General features: G+C 44.2%; 1 protein-coding gene across 1 annotated transcript in view; it reads right to left on the bottom strand.

Annotated features, from left to right (window-relative positions):
- Nucleotides 1-18577, bottom strand: part of TRPV4 (transient receptor potential cation channel subfamily V member 4) — a 191240-nt gene extending 172663 nt beyond the window's left edge. Inside the window, exon 1 of the mRNA XM_069759365.1 lies at nucleotides 18364-18577. The gene's annotated coding sequence lies outside the window, so the exon portion shown is untranslated. The remainder of the gene's footprint in view (nucleotides 1-18363) is intronic.
- Nucleotides 18578-20362: the final 1785 nt, after the last annotated feature.

Raw genomic sequence — 20362 nt, 5'->3', positions numbered from 1 at the left:
CAAAAAAATGATGTGTGAAAGAGGCCTTACTTTCATAAGTCACATGCTTAGTGAAAGGAAGTCCATCTTTGTGCAAGAGGCTGCAACACGATTAAGCATGAGGCACCACTAACCAAACACCATAAAGACCAATGAGATCTCAAAACAAGTCCAGGACAAAGTTGTTGAAAAGTACAAGTCAGGGTTGGGTTAAAAAAAATATCCCAATCTCTGATGATCCCTCGGAGCACCATCAAATCCGTCATTAAATGCAAAGAGCGTGGTACCAAAACAAATCTGCCCACCAAAACTCTCAGTCCAGGCAAGAAAGCATTAATCAGAAAGGCAGCACAGAGGCCAAAAGGTAACCCTGAAGGAGCTGCAGAGTTCGCAAGCAGAGGCTCAAATATCTGTACATATTACTACAACAGGCCATACACTTCATTGAGGTGGCCTTTAGGGAATAGTGGGCAGAATAAAAGCCTTTACTTACACAGAAAAACTGTAAGGCTAATTTTGAGTTTACCAAAAGACATGTGGGAGACTCCTCAAATGTATGGAGTAGGGTGCTCTAGTCAAATGAGACCAAAATTTAACTTTTCGGCCTCTAAATGCTATGTCTTGAGCCAAACCAACACAGCTCATCACCCCAACAACACCATCCCCACAGTGAAACGTGGTAATGGCAGCAGCATCATACTGAGGGGATGTTTTTTGGCAGCAAGGACAATGAAAATGGTCCAGGTCGAAGGGAAGATGGATGATGCAATTTATAGGATATACTTGAGACTGGAACGAAGGTTCATCTTCCAACAAGACAATGACCCAAAGTATAATGCTAAAGTAACACTCAAGTGGTTTAAAGGGAAACGTGTAAATGCTTTGGAGAGGCCTAGTCAAAGCCCAGACCTTAATCCCCAATTGAGAATCTGTGGTCTGACTTGAAGATTGCTGTTCACCAGAGAAAACCATCTAACTTGAAACAGCTAGAACAATTTTACATTGAGGAATGGGCAAAAATCCCAGTGGCAAGATGTAGAAAGCTCATGGAGAATTATGCAGAGCGACTTGCAGCAGTAATTGTCGCAAAAGTAGTCTCTTCAAAGTACTGATTTTAGGGGGGGTGAATAGTTATGCACACTGAAGTTTTCAATTCTTTTGTCCTATTTGTTGTTTGCTTCACAATAAATATAAATGAAATGATGCAAAAAAAAGTGAAATTCCAGGTTGTGATGTAGCAAAACACAAAAATGCCAAGGGGGTGAATTTACAAGCCACTGTATGAGCGCCATGACTCTGCACTCTGGACAATCTCTGGCCATGATTCTGATGAGATGGCTTATGGTGTCCTTTGGAATGTCCTCCTAAACCTGCATTAGGGCAACAATAAGCTCCTGGTCATACTGTAGCACTACTTGGCTGTGTCAGGTGCATTGATGCACAAATGTCCCAAAAGGTTCTCAACAGGATTCAGCACTGAAGAATGTGATGGCCAGATAGACAATGTCAATATTGCCTTAGTCATTCAGGAATAGTCTATACACTCTGACCACATGAGGTCGGGTATTGTCTTGCACTGAGATAAATAGAGAGCCCACTTCACAAGCATATGGCTCTGAGAATTTCATTCAGTAATTTGCAGTCGTAAAGATACAGTACCATTGGTTATCACAGAGGTTTGTGTAGTCATAAGAATTTTTCTAACCAGAATATTACTGGCACTGATTGATGTCGCATTCAGTAACTAATTACTTGTTTACCTAATAACTTGTTTTATTTCTTGGAATGACTTATGGTTCTGTGTCCGAGTTTTCTACTATTGGAAATTAAAATCTGCTGTTTATAAATACTTTACCTCTGTAATGGCAGGTTTGTTGGATTTTCCCAGACCATTATTGATCATCCTCCAAACCAGCCATGTTGGATGTGGTTGTAGACAGCATAACTATCACCACAACATCTCGAGACTCTTTCACATCTGTCACAAGTGCTCAGTATGAACCATGTCAAATCTGTGAAAAGAAGGGGCACCAATGGTGGACTTGCCAATTCTGGAGTTTTCTGTCAAACTCCAAATGAGCTGCACAGTGTTGAGCTGTAAGCACTACAGGATGTGAGGCTTTCACTCTCATGGGGTCTGTTTCTACTAGTTTGGTAATAAAAAAAAGAACACCAGTAGAACCAGTTGCTTTGATGTTTTTCTTAAGCCCTGTTCAGCTTTCTTTCTGTCGCTGCCATGTCCTGGTATCTGCCTCATGCTCTTGTGCTGGGAGTCACAGTAAAGTTTCTTGCAATAGCATATATGAATGTGTTATCCTAGAGGAGCTGGACTTACTGCAATCTGAATAGTTCACGATACTAGTTGTAACAAGGGCACTATAAAAACTAGAAATAAAAGAGGAATAAAAAAAGAGGAAGGATATAGAAAGAGTAATTGCTTGGGGCCCACACACGCACTACATTTAAAAAATGTGAAAAAGACAATGGGTCTGGAAGAACAAGCAAAATTTCAGCGAGAGCCGCTCGTAGGATTGCTAGACAGGCAAATCATAACCCCTTTTAGAAAGATTTAGCAGACTCTGGAGTTGTGGTACATTGTTGTACTATTCAGAGACACCTGTGTAAATATGAACTTCATGGACGAGTCATCATAAGAAAACCTCTCCTGTTTCCTCATAAAATTCAGCATCAGAAGTATGGAAAAGAACGTCTAAACAAGCCTGACCCATTTTGGAAACAAGCCTTGTGGACCGATGAGGTTAAAATAGAAAACTGTTTGGACACAATGATCAAAAGGTATGTGTGGAGAAAAAAAATAATGATTACTTACTGGTAGTTTGATTTTACAGAACCCACAACAGCACCATGGGGAGAAAATCCGCCCCAAAGACAGGAAACCCTACAGCTTTAAAAGGCTGAGCCCTCTAGTATGCTTCAGTGTTTTACAGAGCATGAGAGGAACGCTGGTTAGTTTGGTAGGCATACATATAAACAGGTTTGGTAACGCGTCACTTCCGTGATATAGCACCGAACCCTGCACACAACTATATCCCTAATTTTACTTTTTTTTTCCCCACAACACCCTGTGAGTCAACTGTGTGCAATCCACTGCAGAAACTGAAAAGTGAGGGAATAAGGAAGAGTGCTGCCATGGGTTCTGGAAAATCCACTTACTGGCAAGTAATCATGATTTTTCCCATTCCCTACAACAGCACAGTGGCGAGAGAGAGAGATTACAGACGAATCCCCTAGGGAGGGACCGCAGCTTGTAAGACTTTTCTCCAAAAAGTAAGATCCCTAGCACCTAAATTCAACCTATAGTGCTTGAAGAAAGTGAAGGGTGAAGACCATGTGGCTGCCCTACAGATTTATCCCAGAGAAACACTAGCCCTCTGCCCAGAACGTAGAAACAGCTCTTGTGGAGTTAGTTTTAATATTATTTGGAGGAGTGGAGCCTCCTTATGTGTAGGCCAGAGAAATCCCTGTCCTGACCCATCTGGCTATGGATCCTTTGGACGCTGCCTTGGACGCTCTTTGGACCTTGAAAGAGAAAAAACATGGAAGTAGATTTTCTGAATTCCCTGGTTAACTCTAGGATATTGTAACATCTAAAAGGTGTAGAATTCTCTTTCCCCCTCGTTTTTAGGGTTATCTCAGAAATATGGCAACACTATTTCCTGGGACCTGTGAGAGGTTGTTACCACCTTGGGGAGAAAGGGTCATACTCAGGCCTGACCCATCCTATCTGGCAAGAATCGTGTAAACGGCTGGTTTAAGGCGTGCAGCTCCTCCACCCGCTTAGCTGATGTAATTGCCACCAAAAGGGCTGTTTTCAGTGTCGAGACCTTGATAGAACAACCTGATAGAGGTTTGAATGGGACTCTGGTTAGGACTTTTAAGACCAGGTTTAGCTCCTTAGAGAGGGAATTGGGGCTGAGGAGGTAAATAATAACATTCAACCCTATCTCCCACCCTCTTTGCAAGAATCCAGGATAGACAGCCAGGGAATCTTCTTTTTTCTCAGTGGAAAACAGCCATATCAGGGGATAAAAGACAAAGAACACACTGTCCAGTAGTGGACGTGCGTTTTGCATGCAGCTTCATCACGGGGTGACCACATTGCCTGCTCTATATTTGGGTTTTATGGGGTATTTTCCTCTCATTATTATGAGATTTCTCATCCCTATCCTCTTTCCTGCTTGCTTTTGACGTCAGGTGCTCGACCGGAAATCCCCGAGCCTCAGCATTCTGCCTTCCATCTCGCCTGTGTACTGCTCTCAGGTCAGTGACTTCAAACTTTCTTGTGCGTAGATGCCGGAGAGTCACTCATTTCCGATCCCAGTATTTGTTGAAGCTTTGAAAAGTTGCAAATCGTGTGTGCAACGCATCTGATATCAAAAGCAAGCAGGGAAGTGGGTGGGAAGGGGAAATCTAATATAGTGAGGGAGGATGCAGTCTTATCTTCTGGGCAGCATGCGCCACATAGGCGGGAAGATCAAAATGAAAAAAAGGATTATTTTTAATTAACAAGGCATCATGAACAAGGCACACAGATATGACTAGTTTCAGCTTTATACAACCTATATGCCCATACTAGCTTAAAATGCTCAATTGGGGTGACAGATTACCTTTAATATGTTTTTTTCATCACATAGGCTTTTAAATACCTGGCTGCTTTTGATAGTGAAGGTTGCCATTAGCTATTCAGTTTTAGCAACGATGTATTAAGCACGGCTTTTCAATTGAATGGCTGTTTGTAATATGTCCTTTACATAAATGGATGAACCAGATCTGTAAGAGCAGCCCTCTCCTCTGCCTCATAAATGGGACTAACAAGAACCTTACTATGAAATAAATATGCCCTAAAAAGGACAGATTAAAGGTAGATTAGACAATCCCTTGAACCCACTCATGAAACCAGGACCATAATCCAATAGCAATGTATTACATTTTGTAATTCTATTTACTATCAGACATTTAGAGCAATATGTACTTTGTCCCCACCAGTAGCGACAGAGTTAAGCAATACAATTTATATGACGCGTAAGAGAAGTGGATTACTGCGACGCTGGGATCTCATACCTGTTAGGACTTGCAAAATATCTCAATAACATAATACTTCCAGGAAAGTTACAGTGTAATTACAAACATGATCCAACATTAAGACAATGAAACATATTGCTATCCATTGTAAATAGAACTGGGATTATTAAACTGGGCATTTTCTACTGGAAAACATAGGTCACAGTTAGGAAAATAAGTCCTCCCAGGCGTCTCTCCCATCCCCGGAACCCCCAGCTTCATCCCCTGGCTCAAAGCATCATCTTCCTGGAAGAAAATGGCGTGCGTTATCCGTCAACAATAGGAGGAGATTTTTCCTATTGATTCATTTTGATCACTGTGATAGGGTCTATCACATTGATCAAAATAAAATAAAAAATAGTAAATCAAGCCTCCCTTTGTCACCCCCTTAGTTAGGTAAAAATAGTAAAAATTAAAAAAAAATCATTTTTTCCATTCTTTGCAGTTAGGGGTGGGGTTGTGGTGTTGGGCTTAGGGTGGTAGTTAGAACTTGGGGGTTTCCACTGTTCGGGTACACCAGGGGGTCTCAAAACGCAACATGGTGCCCGCCATCGATTCCAGCCCTTTTTCCATTCAAAAAGTCAAAACGGTGCTCCCTCCCTTCTGAGCCCTGCCATGCGTCCAAACAGTGGCTTTCCCCCACATATGGGGTAATAGCGTACTCAGGAGAAATTAAACAACAAATTTTGTGTTCCATGTTCTCCTGATACCCTTGTGAAAATAAACAAAGTTTGGGTCTAAAGCAATTTTTTAGTGAAAAAAAGTAAAATGCTGATTTTTTCCTTCCATATTGCTTTAGTTCTCGTGAAGCACCTCAAGGGTTAATAAACATTTCGAATGTGATTTTGAGCACCTTGAGGGGTGCAGTTTCTAGAATGGTATTACTTTTTGAGTATTTTCTGTCACATTGACCCCCCCCCCCCCCCCAAACTCACTTCAAATGTGATGTGGTCCCTTAAAAAAAAAAATATATAATATATATATACAGTGGGGCAAAAAAGTATTTAGTCAGTCAGCAATAGTTCAAGTTCCACCACTTAAAAAGATGAGAGGCGTCTGTAATTTACATCATAGGTAGACCTCAACTATGGGAGACAAACTGAGAAAAAAAAATCCAGAAAATCACATTGTCTGTATTTTTAACATTTTATTTGCATATTATGGTGGAAAAAAAGTATTTGGTCAGAAACAAACAATCAAGATTTCTGGCTCTCACAGACCTGTAACTTCTTCTTTAAGAGTCTCCTCTTTCCTCCACTCATTACCTGTAGTAATGGCACCTGTTTAAACTTGTTATCAGTATAAAAAGACACCTGTGCACACCCTCAAACAGTCTGATTCCAAACTCCACTATGGTGAAGACCAAAGAGCTGTCAAAGGACACCAGAAACAAAATTGTAGCCCTGCACCAGGCTGGGAAGACTGAATCTGCAATAGCCAACCAGCTTGGAGTGAAGAAATCAACAGTGGGAGCAATAATTAGAAAATGGAAGACATACAAGACCACTGATAATCTCCCTCGATCTGGGGCTCCATGCAAAATCCCACCCCGTGGGGTCAGAATGATCACAAGAACGGTGAGCAAAAATCCCAGAACCACGCGGGGGGACCTAGTGAATGAACTGCAGAGAGCTGGGACCAATGTAACAAGGCCTACCATAAGTAACACACTACGCCACCATGGACTCAGATCCTGCAGTGCCAGACATGTCCCACTGCTTAAGCCAGTACATGTCCGGGCCCGTCTGAAGTTTGCTAGAGAGCATTTGGATGATCCAGAGGAGTTTTGGGAGAATGTCGTATGGTCTGATGAAACCAAACTGGAACTGTTTGGTAGAAACACAACTTGTCGCGTTTGGAGGAAAAAGAATACTGAGTTGCATCCATACCTACTGTAAAGCATGGTGGTGGAAACATCATGCTTTGGGGCTGTTTCTCTGCAAAGGGGCCAGGACGACTGATCCGGGTACATGAAAGAATGAATGGGGCCATGTATCGTGAGATTTTGAGTGCAAACCTCCTTCCATCAGCAAGGGCATTGAAGATGAAACGTGGCTGGGTCTTCAACATGACAATGATCCAAAGCACACCGCCAGGGCAACGAAGGAGTGGCTTCGTAAGAAGCATTTCAAGGTCCTGGAGTGGCCTAGCCAGTCTCCAGATCTCAACCCTATAGAAAACCTTTGGAAGGAGTTGACAGTCCGTGTTGCCAAGCGAAAAGCCAAAAACATCACTGCTCTAGAGGAGATCTGCATGGAGGAATGGGCCAACATACCAACAACAGTGTGTGGCAACCTTGTGAAGACTTACAGAAAACGTTTGACTTCTGTCATTGCCAACAAAGGATATATTACAAAGTATTGAGATGAAATTTTGTTTCTGACCAAATACTTATTTTCCACCATAATATGCAAATAAAATGTTAAAAAAACAGACAATGTGATTTTCTGGATTTTTTTTTCTCAGTTTGTCTCCCATGGTTGAGGTCTACCTATGATGTAAATTACAGACGCCTCTCATCTTTTTAAGTGGTGGAACTTGCACTATTGCTGACTGACTAAATACTTTTTTGCCCCACTGTATATATATATATATATATATATATATATATATATATATATATATATATATATATGTGTGTATATATATATATTCACAGTGCCTACAAGTAGTATTCAACCCCCTGCAGATTTAGCAGGTTTACACATTTGGAATTAACTTGGCATTGTGACATTTGGACTGTAGATGAGCCTGGAAGTGTGAAATGCACTGCAGCAAAAAAGAATGTTATTTCTTTGTTTATTTTTTTTTTTAAATTGTGAAAAGTCTTTTCAGAGGGTCATTTATTATTCAACCCCTCAACCCACCAGAATTCTGTTTGGTTCCCCTAAAGTATTAAGAAGTAGTTCAGGCACAAAGAACAATGAGCTTCAAATGTTTGGATTAATTATCTCTTTTTCCAGCCTTTTCTGACTATTTAAGACCCTCCCCAAACTTGTGAACAGCACTCATACATGGTCAACATGGGAAAGACAAAGGAGCATTCCAAGGCCATCAGAGACAAGATCGTGGAGGGTCAAAAGTCTGGTAAGGGGTGCAAAACCCTTTCCAAGGAGTTGGGCCTACCTGTCTCCACTGTTGGGAGCATCATCCGGAAGTGGAAGGCTTATGGAACTACTGTTAGCCTTCCACGGCCTGGACAGCCTTTGAAAGTTTCCTCCCGTGCCGAGGCCAGGCTTGTCCGAAGAGTCAAGGCAAACCCAAGGACAACAAGGAAGGAGCTCTGGGAAGATCTCATGGCAGTGGGGACATTGGTTTCAGTCAATACCATAAGTAACGTACTCCACCGCAATGGTCTCCGTTCCAGACGAGCCCGTAAGGTACCTTTACTTTCAAAGCGTCATGTCAAGGCTTGTCTACAGATTGCTCATGATTACTTGGAGGACTCTGAGACTGACTGGTTCAAGGTTCTCTGCTCTGATGAGACCAAGATCGGGATCTTTGGTGCCAACCACACACGTGACGTTTGGAGACTGGATGGCACTGCATACGACCCCAAGAATACCATCCCTACAGTCAAGCATGGTGGTGGCAGCATCATGCTGTGGGGCTGTTTCTCAGCCAAGGGGCCTGGCCATCTGGTCCGCATCCATGGGAAGATGGATAGCACGGCCTACCTGGAGATTTTGGCCAAGAACCTCCGCTCCTCCATCAAGGATCTTAAGATGGGTCGTCATTTCATCTTCCAACAAGACAACGACCCAAAGCACACAGCCAAGTAAAACCAAGGCCTGGTTCAAGAGGCAAAAAATCAAGGTGTTGCAGTGGCCTAGTCAGTCTCCTGACCTTAACCCAATTGAAAACTTGTGGAAGGAGCTCAAGATTAAAGTCCACATGAGACACCCAAAGAACCTAGATAACTTGGAGAAGATCTGCATGGAGGAGTGGGCCAAGATAACTCCAGAGATCTGTGCCGGCCTGATCAGGTCTTATAAAAGACGATTATTAGCTGTAATTGCAAACAAAGGTTATTCCACAAAATATTAAACCTAGGGGTTGAATAATAATTGGCCCACACTTTTATGTTTAAAATTTATAAAAATTTAACTGAGCAACAAAACTTTTTGGTTTGTAAGATTTATGCATCTGTTAATAAATCCTGCTCTTGTTTGAAGTTTGAAGGCTCTAACTTATTTGCATCTTATTAAACCTGCTAAATCTGCAGGGGGTTGAATACTACTTGTAGGCATTGTATATATATACATATACATACACATATACATATTGTAAATTTTGTTTGAGGAAATGAGAAATTGCTTGTCAATTTTAACCCTTATAACGTCCTAACAAAAAAATTATGTTTTCAAAATTGTGCTGTTGTAAAGTAGACATGTGGGAAATGTTATTTATTAACTAATTACTGTGACGCGACTCTAATTTAAGGGCGCAAAAATGAACTTTTTGAAAATTGCAAAGTTTTCAAAATTTTTGCTAGATTTCCGATTTTTTGATAAATAAACGAAAGTCATATTGAAGAAATTTTACCACTAACATGAAGTAAAATATGTCACGAAAAAACAGACTCAGAATCAGTGAAATTTGTTAAAGCATTCCAAAGCTATAACCTCATAAAGTGACAGTGGTCAGAACTGTAAAAATTGGTTTGGTCATTAATGTCAAAATTGACTTGGTCACTAAGGGGTTAAACCAGTTAGTCATGCTGTACAAAATAATCTACTATATAATTGTCTAAAGGTACCTTCAAATTAAGCGACTCTGCAGCGATACCGACAACGATGTCGATCGCTGCAGCGTCGCTGTTTGGTCGCTGGAGAGCTGTCACACAGACAGCTCTCCAGCGACCAACGATGCCGGTAACCAGGGTAAACATCGGGTTACTAAGCGCAGGGCCGCACTTAGTAACCCGATGTTTACCATGGTTACCATCGTAAAAGTAAAAAAAACAAACACTACATACTTACCTTCAGCTGTCTGTCCTCCGGCGCTGTGCTTTCCTGCACTGTCAGCGTCGGTCAGCCGTAAAGCAGAGCGGTGACGTCAACGCTGTGCTTTCCGGCTGGCCGACGCTGACACAGGATGCAGGAGGAGTGCAGAGAAGCACAGCGCCGGGGACAGACAGCTGAAGGTAAGTATGTAGTGTTTGTTTTTTTTACTTTTACGATGGTAACCAGGGTAAACATCGGGTTACTAAGCACGGCCCTGCGCTTAGTAACCCGATGTTTACCCTGGTTACCAGTGAAGACATCGCTGAATCGGCATTACACACGCCGATTCAGCGATGTCAGCAGGGAGTCCAGCGACGAAATAAAGTTTGGGACTTTCTGCAGCGACCAACGACATCACTGCAGGATCCTGATCGCTGCTGCATGTCAAACACAACGATATCGCTAGCCAGGATGCTGCAACGTCACGGATCGCTAGAGATATCGTTGTGAAGTTGTTTAGTGTGAAGGTACCTTAAGGGTCACTTCCGTCTTTCTGTCTGTCCTTCTGTCTGTCACGGATATTCATTGGTCGCGGCCTCTGTCTGTCATGGAATCCAAGTCGCTGATTGGTCGTGGCAAAACGCCACGACCATTGCCACGACCAATCAGCGACGGGCGCCGCTCCTTCCTCCCCGCAGTCAGTGCCCGCTCCATACTCCCCTCCAGTCAGTGCTCACACAGGGTTAATGGCAGCGCTAATGGACCGCGTTATGCCGCTGTGTAACGCACTCCATTAACGCTGCTATTAACCCTGTGTGACCAACTTTTTTACTATTGAGGCTGCCTATGCAACCTCAATAGTAAAAAGATCTAATGTTAAAAATAATTAAAAAAATAAAAAATCATCATATACTCACATTCCGGCACCTTTCCCGCTCCTCGCAATGATCCCATGACCAGTCCATGCAAGCGGCAGGTTCCGGTGGCAAAGATGGTATGCAACAAGGACCTGCCATGACATCACGGTCATGTGACCGCGATGTCATCACAGGTCCTGCGAGAAAGACCTGCCATGACGTCACGGTCATGTGACCGCAACGTCATCACAGGTCCTGCGCCCATACCAACCCTGGGACCGGAAGCTGCCGGGTGCACTGCATGCAGGGCCAGGACTTCAATGGAGGGTGAGTATATGTTTATTTTTTATTTTAAGTCTGTATACTACATGGCCTTGTGCTGTATACTTCGTCGCTGTGCAATATACTACATGGCTGGGCAATATACTACGTGACTGGGCAACATACTACGTGGCTGGGCAATATACTACGTGGCTGGGCAATATACTACGTGGCTGGGCAATATACTACGTGGCTGGGCAATATATTACGTGGCTGGGCAATATACTACGTGCCTTGGCAATATACTATGTGACTGGGCAATATACTACATCACTGGGCAATATACTACGTCACTGGGCAATATACTACATAGTATATTGCCCAGCCACATAGTATATTGACCAGTGACATAGTATATTGCCCAGCGATGTAGTATAATGCCCAGCCATGTAGTATATTGCCCAGCCATGTAGTATATTGCACAGCGACGTAGTATACAGCACAGAGCCACCCCCTGGCTGGGGTCTCGCACAGACCAGCACCTGTCAGCAGCAGCAGTCAGGCCGTACAGCGCCGGCAACACTGGGCACCATGCTTGCCGTGGGGACTGAGGCGCCTCACCTTGGCCGCTCTCCTCCTCTTCCTCCCACGTTACCTTCCCCCTTCCCAGGCTCACAGCCTTGGCTCCCGTGGGGATTCGCGCCACCTTCCCGCCGCCCTCTTGTTTTTCCTTGTCTCACTCTCACGAGATGATGACGTAGTGGTCTTGCAATGCATGGAGCGGTCACCGGGGCGTCACGAGGAACGGGAAAGGCAGGCGGCAGGCGCGAGCGCATCGTCGGACGACGGAGGGTGAGAATAGCAGGTTTTTTGTTTTTTTATTATTTTTAGCATTAAATCTTTTTACTATTGATGCCGCATAGGCAGCATCAATAGTAAAAAGTTGGGGAACACAGGGTTAAAAGCAGCGGTTACGGAGTGCGTTACCCGCGGCATAATGCGGTCCGTTACCGCCGGCATTAACCCTGTGTGAGCGGTGACTGGAGGGGAGTATGCGGGCGCCGGGCACTGACTGCGGGGAGTAAGGAGCAGCGATTTTCTTCCGGACTGGGCCCGTCGCTGATTGGTCGTGGCTGTTGTGCCGCGACCAATCAGCGACTTGGATTTCCATGACAGACAGAGGCCGCGACCAATGAATATCCGTGACAGACAGACAGAAAGATGGAAGTGACAATTATATAGTAGATATATCTACAGGACATCAAGCTATTCAGTCTCTATTCTGACAGTTCAGACTATGAATTTACGGTACTTGGCTGATTAAATTTATGTTTTCCTTTGAGATCTGTGAGTAAAAAAAAAAATAAAATTCGGGCATCATACACATGGTCAGTGTGCCGTCAGATTTTTTTCCCCTCGCACCCGTAGACTTGCATTGGCAAGTACCGTCCATTATGCACATCCAATTATAGTATGCTGCGATATTTTATCAAGTACGATCATAACTGAGAAAACAGATGAACACGGACTCACTTAATGACATTGGTCCAAGTACAATGCGGTATTTTCTTACATTGTATTGTATCCAGAGGTGTGGTAATCCACTCTCAGGTAAGGAGGGGCACTGCACAGAACCCTACACCTGCATCCAACACCAGACAGTTCAGTCAGGGCACCTGGACGCACCCTAAGGGAGGAAGGTCTCATCTCAGGCTGGATAGGAAAGGGTGTTGGAGTAGGTGGGGTAGTAGAGTAGGGGTGGAGCTTGTTAGGAACATCAGCTAGTCGGAGATGGAGAGAGAAGTGGAGCTGAGCAGACGTGGGGGTCTGCAGCTCCTGTCAGACAGAAAGGAGTTCCCAGAGAGAGGGAACTGAAGGAAAGTGACACGATAGAAAGAAATGAAGGAAGGGGTTCCAGGGGCACGGATAGTGAGAGATCTATCCGTGGGGCCCGTATACGCCGGCGTGGTCAGTGGAGGTACCAGGTCGCAGTGAGGGACCGGCCCTCAAACTAGTGGAGAAACTAAGGACTCAGCTAGCTAACTGGAGGCTGTGGTATCTGTATGTACCACAGCCACATTCATACTCATTCACTGAAAAGGCAGCCATATAGGATCAAGAGGACTCAGAGGACATCGCCCGACAAGGTCTGAGGCTGCTGGATTGGGGGACTGTGTGTGAAGTCGCAGGGCAGCCAGCATAGTGAGATGCCAAGAGAAAGGAACATAAGAAAGAGGGTTCTGGAAAGTGTACCCAATTTGCTTGAGAGCTGGCTAGACCACATACCTGGAGGATACAGCACCCCGGCTGGGCAACTAAGAACTGTGAGTAAAGCATTGGAAACTGCACCATGCTGTGTCCTCACATTTATTTACTGCGCCATTCACCCTGCACCACAGCTACTACAACTATCACAAGCACCATCATTACCTTTAACACTACAGCTGCCCTGGGATCTAGCTCCACCTGTGGCAAGCTATACCAACTCTGCTGCATCACCATCAACCAAAGCAGACTTTGAAGGAGCGTCAGCTAACACCTTTATTGCTGAGTACCACAGGTGGCGTCATGAACATTCTTTATTCAAACAAACCCTTTTAAAGACCTTCTGTGGCACCCCAGAAGTTCGGGTACCACAGTAGTGCTGCCTTCCTGTTGGGGAGGGTAGTGTGTTATGACCTGGTGGTTAGGAGCACCAGGAATGACCTGATGGTTAAACTCACAGGACAAGCTCTGGGAAGCGGGAACTTTGCTGACCGCAATCCCTAATCCTATCACACACACTAGAAATAGCCGTGGAGCGTACCTAACAGGCCTAGACGCCTCGGCACAGCCTAAGAATTAGCTAGCCCTAGAGATAGAAAATAAAGCCTACCTTGCCTCAGAGAAATTTCCCCAAAGGAAAAGGCAGCCCCCCACAAATATTAACTGTGAGTTAAGATGAAAGTCACAAACACAGAAATGAAACTGGTTTTAGCAAAGAGAGACCAGACTAACTAAATAGACAGAGGATAGGAAAGGTATCTTTGCGGTCAGCACAAAAACTACAAAAGACCACGCAGAGTGTGCAAAAAGACCCCCGCACCGACTCACGGTGCGGAGGCACCACTCTGCATCCCAGAGCTTCCAGCTAGCAAGACAAAATCATGAAAGCAAGCTGGACTAGAAAACCAAGAACAGAAAATAACAAACGGGGACTTAGCTTCTTGCAGGAAGAGACAGGTCTCCAGAAAGATCCAAGAGCGAACTGAACCAGCACAGGAACATTGACAGCTGGCATGGAGTAACGATCAGAGTGGAGTTAAATAGAGCAGCCAACCAAAGGATAAACCATGTCACCTGTGTAAGGAACCTCAGAAGCAGCAGCTTCACTCACAGCCACCAGAGGGAGTCCATGGACAGAACTCGCCGAAGTACCATTCACGACCACAGGAGGGAGTTCAACAACAGAATTCACAACAGTAGTGCTATGCCTGGAAACAAGAGGGATCTCTTTGGCAGGTAACCACACACACACACAAACACACAACACCTTCTGAATCCAGGCAAGGAGGGGGAGCTCAAAACCCGGTTTTAGGGCAGCTTCCCTGAATAATCATCCTGATCTGGAGATGGAGTCAGTCAGTTAGTCCAGAGAGACCAGAGTTCAGTTCAGTCTGGAGCAGACAGGAAAGGAGCAGAGGAGAGACTGAGGGCTCAAGGAGGCAACGATTAGGCCCCTAAGAGCCAGAGCACAAAAACCGGGCACCGGGAGCCAGAGGTTGTGGATAGCTGTAAAGTCCACAGCAGAGCCGGAGGGTATAGGACTATAAGGATACTACCCATACCATACCTGAGGCAAAGCAGCAGATAGAGCCTGGAGTCACCATGTCAGAGACCCCCCAGAGTACAGCTCAAGCTGCCTGCCGTTCAGGTTCTGTCCCAGGACAGGAGAGAGAAAGGAGTACTTAGCCAGCAAACCACAGGTAGCAAGGTACTAGAAACCCAGCGCATAGAGGAAGGCTCCCAACCTGATCTGCCAAGGGGACCTCTTCTTGTTTCTGGGCTGCCTTGACTCCTTCTTTACCTGTTGCCGGTACCTTGGACTGAGGCCTACTATAACTCCAGTAAACCAGGTAAAGACTGCAACCCTATGTCTTCTATTATTTACCGGCACCCCACCATCCCTGCCATACACCTTGGGAGCCCTAGGGACCCCGCTTCACCTGTGGGAAGCGCCACCATCTTGCTGCAACAATACCACGCCAGAGGACCCCTTTAAGCAGTGTCGATCCCCTCTGACCAAAAGCCACAGGCAGCGTCATGAATAAACTTTATTAAGCCCTTTAAAGACTTTCCCCTTTTTGTTGAGTCCCAGGGACACGGGCCGGCTCACAGCCACCGTAACATCCCCTTTAAAAGCAACCGGACCCGGTACCGAGTGTCCCCATTGCCCTGGTGGGCAACTCACTTCCCTTTAACTTGGACGCCCAGGGCCATGGACCGGTCCATGGACTCCTTTAATGACCACCGAACCCAGCCCGAGTACCCCACGGCCCTAGAGGGCACTCCACATGCGTCAGCACACATCTTTCCAGCTCATGTACCGAAACTATTTAGCCGCCTTTGCTGTGAACGTGCACATATTTGAGGTTCTGCCTGCAGTAGACCAGAGTATAGTGCGCAGGACCGAGCCGGCGATTTCTCAGGGCAGGATTTTTCCCAGCTATATGGATGTCGCAGGAGTCATCTTCTACATCAGTCAAAGCAGAAGGACAGCGAGCAGCAGCCGGGAGGAGGTGTAGAGAGCCCAGAATGGACGCCTCTCGGACCGGATCGACAGGATAAATATAAAACTTTAAATTTTGGGGGGATGTCAGGGGGTTATATAACAATTTATGGAATGCAGCAAAGGCGCTGAATAAGATGATAGTTTTATTTGATGTATGACAAAACAGGTGACAGGTTCACTTTAAAAACAATCCATGTCTGCCTTGATAAAAACATTGAAATCTGCAAGGTTCCAGGGCTATGCCCCCAGTCTGTTCTTGAAGTGACATCAATAGTGCGGCCTATAACTGTGCTTGGCGGCTCATGCCAATAGGTCAGCATAGCCGTTGAGCTCAGCGATAGGCTGTAGTGCTAACGACATAACGTTATTGCAGCAACAGAGACGCGGCCCTAGATCTACAGAGAGAAAGTACTGGCTTATTTTGTTATTTTTATCACGGCAAGCATGAATTTTTTTTTTTTTCAAGAGGGTGATGGGGAAAAACCCTTTAAATAAGCTCTAAATGCAAGATTTCAGCACACCTCAGCTACCAGATGAATACCTGAGCTACCATGAAAGCTTGGATTCTAGGCCTGTTTAGCTTCAAGTATGGGCACATTCAGACTGGATTGGCATGGACTGGCCTCGGCTCTCTTAAACAGAGAGCAACAGCCTCATAGAAACATATGAAGCGGGGAGACCTGTGGCCAGTCTGTGCATTAGGGTCTGATCTCGGACATCTAACCACGCCCTAAAAGAAAATGCAAAAAAATCATTTTTCTTTAAAGTAGCAATGGTAAGACTATATACACCGTACATAATATGCAAACAAAAGCAGCTGATGTAGCAAAAGCTGCTAATAGTCTTTATTAAAATAACATTGTTTTTTTTAAACCCATATGCTTCAATGTAGTCTCCATAGAAGAGAAAACTAAGGCTACTTTCACACTAGCGTCGTGTGACGGACGTTGCAATGCGTCGTTTTGAAGAAAAAAACGCATCCTGCAAAGTTGCCCGCAGGATGCGTTTTTTTCTCCATAGACTTGCATTAGCGATGCATTGTGACGTATGGCCACACATCGCATCTGTCGTGTGACGGATGCATCGTGTTTTTGGCGGCCGCGACACACAAAAAAACGATTAATGTAACTTTTTTTGTGCGTTGGGTCTGCCATTTTCGACTGCGCATGCGCGGCCGAAACTCCACCCCCTCCTCCCCAGAACTCACAATGGGCAGCGGAAGCGTTGTAAAACTGCATCTGCTGCCCACGTTGTGCTACATTAACACACTGTCCGTTGGTACGCCGGGCCGACGGTTTGCGACGGACTAGTGTGAAAGTAGCCTAATTTCCGGACATATTTGTAGGTTGCATCCCCTGCACAGCGGTACCCTGGCCACCTGCTGTGTAGTGAACTGAATCATAGCCTCATTTAAACCGGTAAAGCATACAAGGGGATGGATCAGCGCTACAGCCCCTACAGTCTCAGAATCCATGGGGTTCCCAGAGGTCCTAATCGCATAAAGTGATGGCATAACCTTGTGATGGGAGAAACCCCTTTAAATTATGAAATGGACCTCACTTACACAATCCCTAGATTGTATTTGGAATTATTTTTCACATTCGTGTCACAATGTCAACCTCTTCTCTCAAAGGAATCGGTCAGTCATCACTCAGAACGAGTGTCATGTCATCTTTGTTCAGATCGCCATGTTTTCTATGCTTCATATCTATTCATTTGTAGTCATTGACTATATGCACACAGTAACTTACAATACATCTGCAGCAGCACATATCTATATTATTGCACAAATCATAGCCCCATTCAGTATTGCATTTGCACTCTTTTTTGTAAGTATTTTTTGCCTGTTTGTATCCCTTATTATTTTAATTTGCACCCTTTTTTATATGTGTTGGCCTGCGGGCAAGGTTAGATTCCAGATGTTCTCAGCCGATTCATGAACAGCAACATTTTTTTGCAATTTGTGTCGGAAACATACTTCATTACTCCGCTGAAGTGATTTCACACTCCAATTAATCAGATATTTTAGCGAAACATGCAACTTTTTTGTGCTAAAAAGTCACAAAACCAGTTAAAAACAAACATAGATTCTTTTTTTTAAAAAAAATCTCAGCAAAATTCATGAACCACATATACAATTTTAAAGAATTTGACGCAAAAAAAACTCAACAAATACCACAAGACGAAAAAAGAAAAGCCCATAGCTAGACTAGATTAGGAAGCTTCCTCACAAATTCTGTCATTTTTTACCAAAATCAGTGACATAATGCGCTAACTTTTCACCACGAGAGAAACACAACGGACCCCGGCTATAGTCAGTGGGTTAGCTGTGGTGTGTCCGTCCCGAGTACGAGTTCTGATATCTGTTCCTATTACAGAAGACGTGAGTGCAGAAGGTGGACCCCACAGTAGTAAAGAAATCGCTGATCTAGTGTGGTCCACCCGGACAGTCAGTAACAGAACATACCTGGTTTTCACAGCCTCTGACAACAGACAGGATCCTGAAATAAGAAGCTGGAGATTGAGGTTACTAGCAGCAGATCCTAGAAAGTAGTTGCAGTGAGTCCACTCCAGTCAGGTCCTATAATGTCACCAAGGGCTGACTGAGTCTTTGTATCCAGTCCCCCAGAGAAACAGGAAAGTGTCAAATGTTGTAGAAACCCCTCATTCATACTCCAGCCCCACCTGTCCTTATGTGGATAGACTTCACCTCCTACTCCTTCCACACTGCAGCATTCCCCACCCCTCCTCCTCAGCAGCAACATTTCCTCCCAGATCCCCTCCCAAACCTCAAAATAACGCCTATATCTACTCTCACATCCCTCTCCGCTTCCAGAAGCCTGAGGCATGTACTAGGCAATGTAGTCATCTGCTAATATCACTGATGGCATGCTAAGATTATAGTTCTACAAAAACAAGCTAAACATTTACATTCTTGAGGTGAAAGATTTAAGGTGGTTGTCAAGGCGTAGATATTTGACCACCAATCTGCAGGACAAGTCATTAATTAATAGCATATTGGTGGGGGTCCAACGTCTAACACCCCCCCACCATCAGCTGTTTTAGCCCCTGTGGCTGCCGGATGTAAACACTTTGAACAAAGCTGCTGAGCATTTACAAGAATAAGTATAGTTTATTCTGTTAAGAACTACAATGTATCCATAAAAATTAGATGATATATGAGTGGTCCGTATTGGAACCATTTTTTGGTGCACCCATAAACGTGAGGAGGCAAGTCTCACCTGACATTCCGAAGAAACTGGTGCAGGCTGTGATTTTTTTTTTAACACACAGATTTGGGTCATAAAAAAAGAAATTCTGAACAGGTTAAATAACATTGGTCCACGTGAGGTCAGATTTTTCACAGTCAGACGGAAATATGATGGTGTGATCTTAGCCCCAAAAGAAGCCAAGATAGCAAAACAATAGTTGTTGCCCACATAACACGCGGCATGTTTTTACTGAGATATTCCAGTCTGATCCCTGCATAAAATACTTTTATCAGTGCACTATTGTATATTACTACTCCATGACACGGTCAACGATTTTTCCTTCATGGTGGAACCACAAGGATGAGCAATTTGATTTGCACTGACTTGGTCAGGTGTCCAGTCTGGATCTCAGGGGCAGCTGGTCTTCAGTTCTGCACCCAGCAAACTGGGCGACTCTGGCAATTACACAAAGTCATGATTTCAGGGGTTTCCCTCTGAAACACTGAAACATAGTATTCAAATGGAACTCCTGATGGAGCCTTTCACTATAATGAGGCAGACAGGGTTACTTTGTGCTCGGTATGGTTTCTGTCCTGGCTGTGTCTGTATTTTAAAGGTGGGCATTAGTGATGAGCATGCTTGGGTGTTATCCGAGTAACTTGGGCTTGCTCAAATAATATGTTCAAGTCCTGCCCAACACATTTGGGGATTGCCTAACAAACCCACGAGTGATAATACATCTATAGATCTCCACTTAAATTTGTTCTATGCAAGCACCCTTTTCAATTAAGAAAACAGAAAATAACTCTTTCCAATGTCCTTATGTAAATGATCGGAATTAATCATGTATAGAAGACTAATGATTATATCTTCGAAAGTAGTAAAAAGTTATCCATTTGCAAACTTTGCCTTAGCTCTCACACTCTAGCCTCCAGCTGGGGATACACACTGCAATACCTTGGCTGTTGGGTCATTTATTTTTAGATATTAAGAAATTCTGGTGATGGGAAGACATAAAACCGTACTTAAAAACACAAAAAAGCACAGTAAAACCAAAAACACACTGTTGCAAAAAAACACAGTGGACAGCAAGTGCTAGTAAAAAGATGGAAAAAACAGGGTATTTGGTTGATACGTTTTTTTGCAAAAAATGTATATTAAGCCGCTCTACCAAACGTCAAGGTATACCCATATCAGAGCAGTCCTAACTAATGTATGTAATCCCTATCTGATGTATTTAAAACCTGGTCATAT

This window comes from Ranitomeya imitator, chromosome 1, assembly GCF_032444005.1.
Source record: "Ranitomeya imitator isolate aRanImi1 chromosome 1, aRanImi1.pri, whole genome shotgun sequence".
Lineage (NCBI taxonomy): Eukaryota > Metazoa > Chordata > Amphibia > Anura > Dendrobatidae > Ranitomeya > Ranitomeya imitator.
This window is presented reverse-complemented; position numbering and strand designations above follow the sequence as displayed.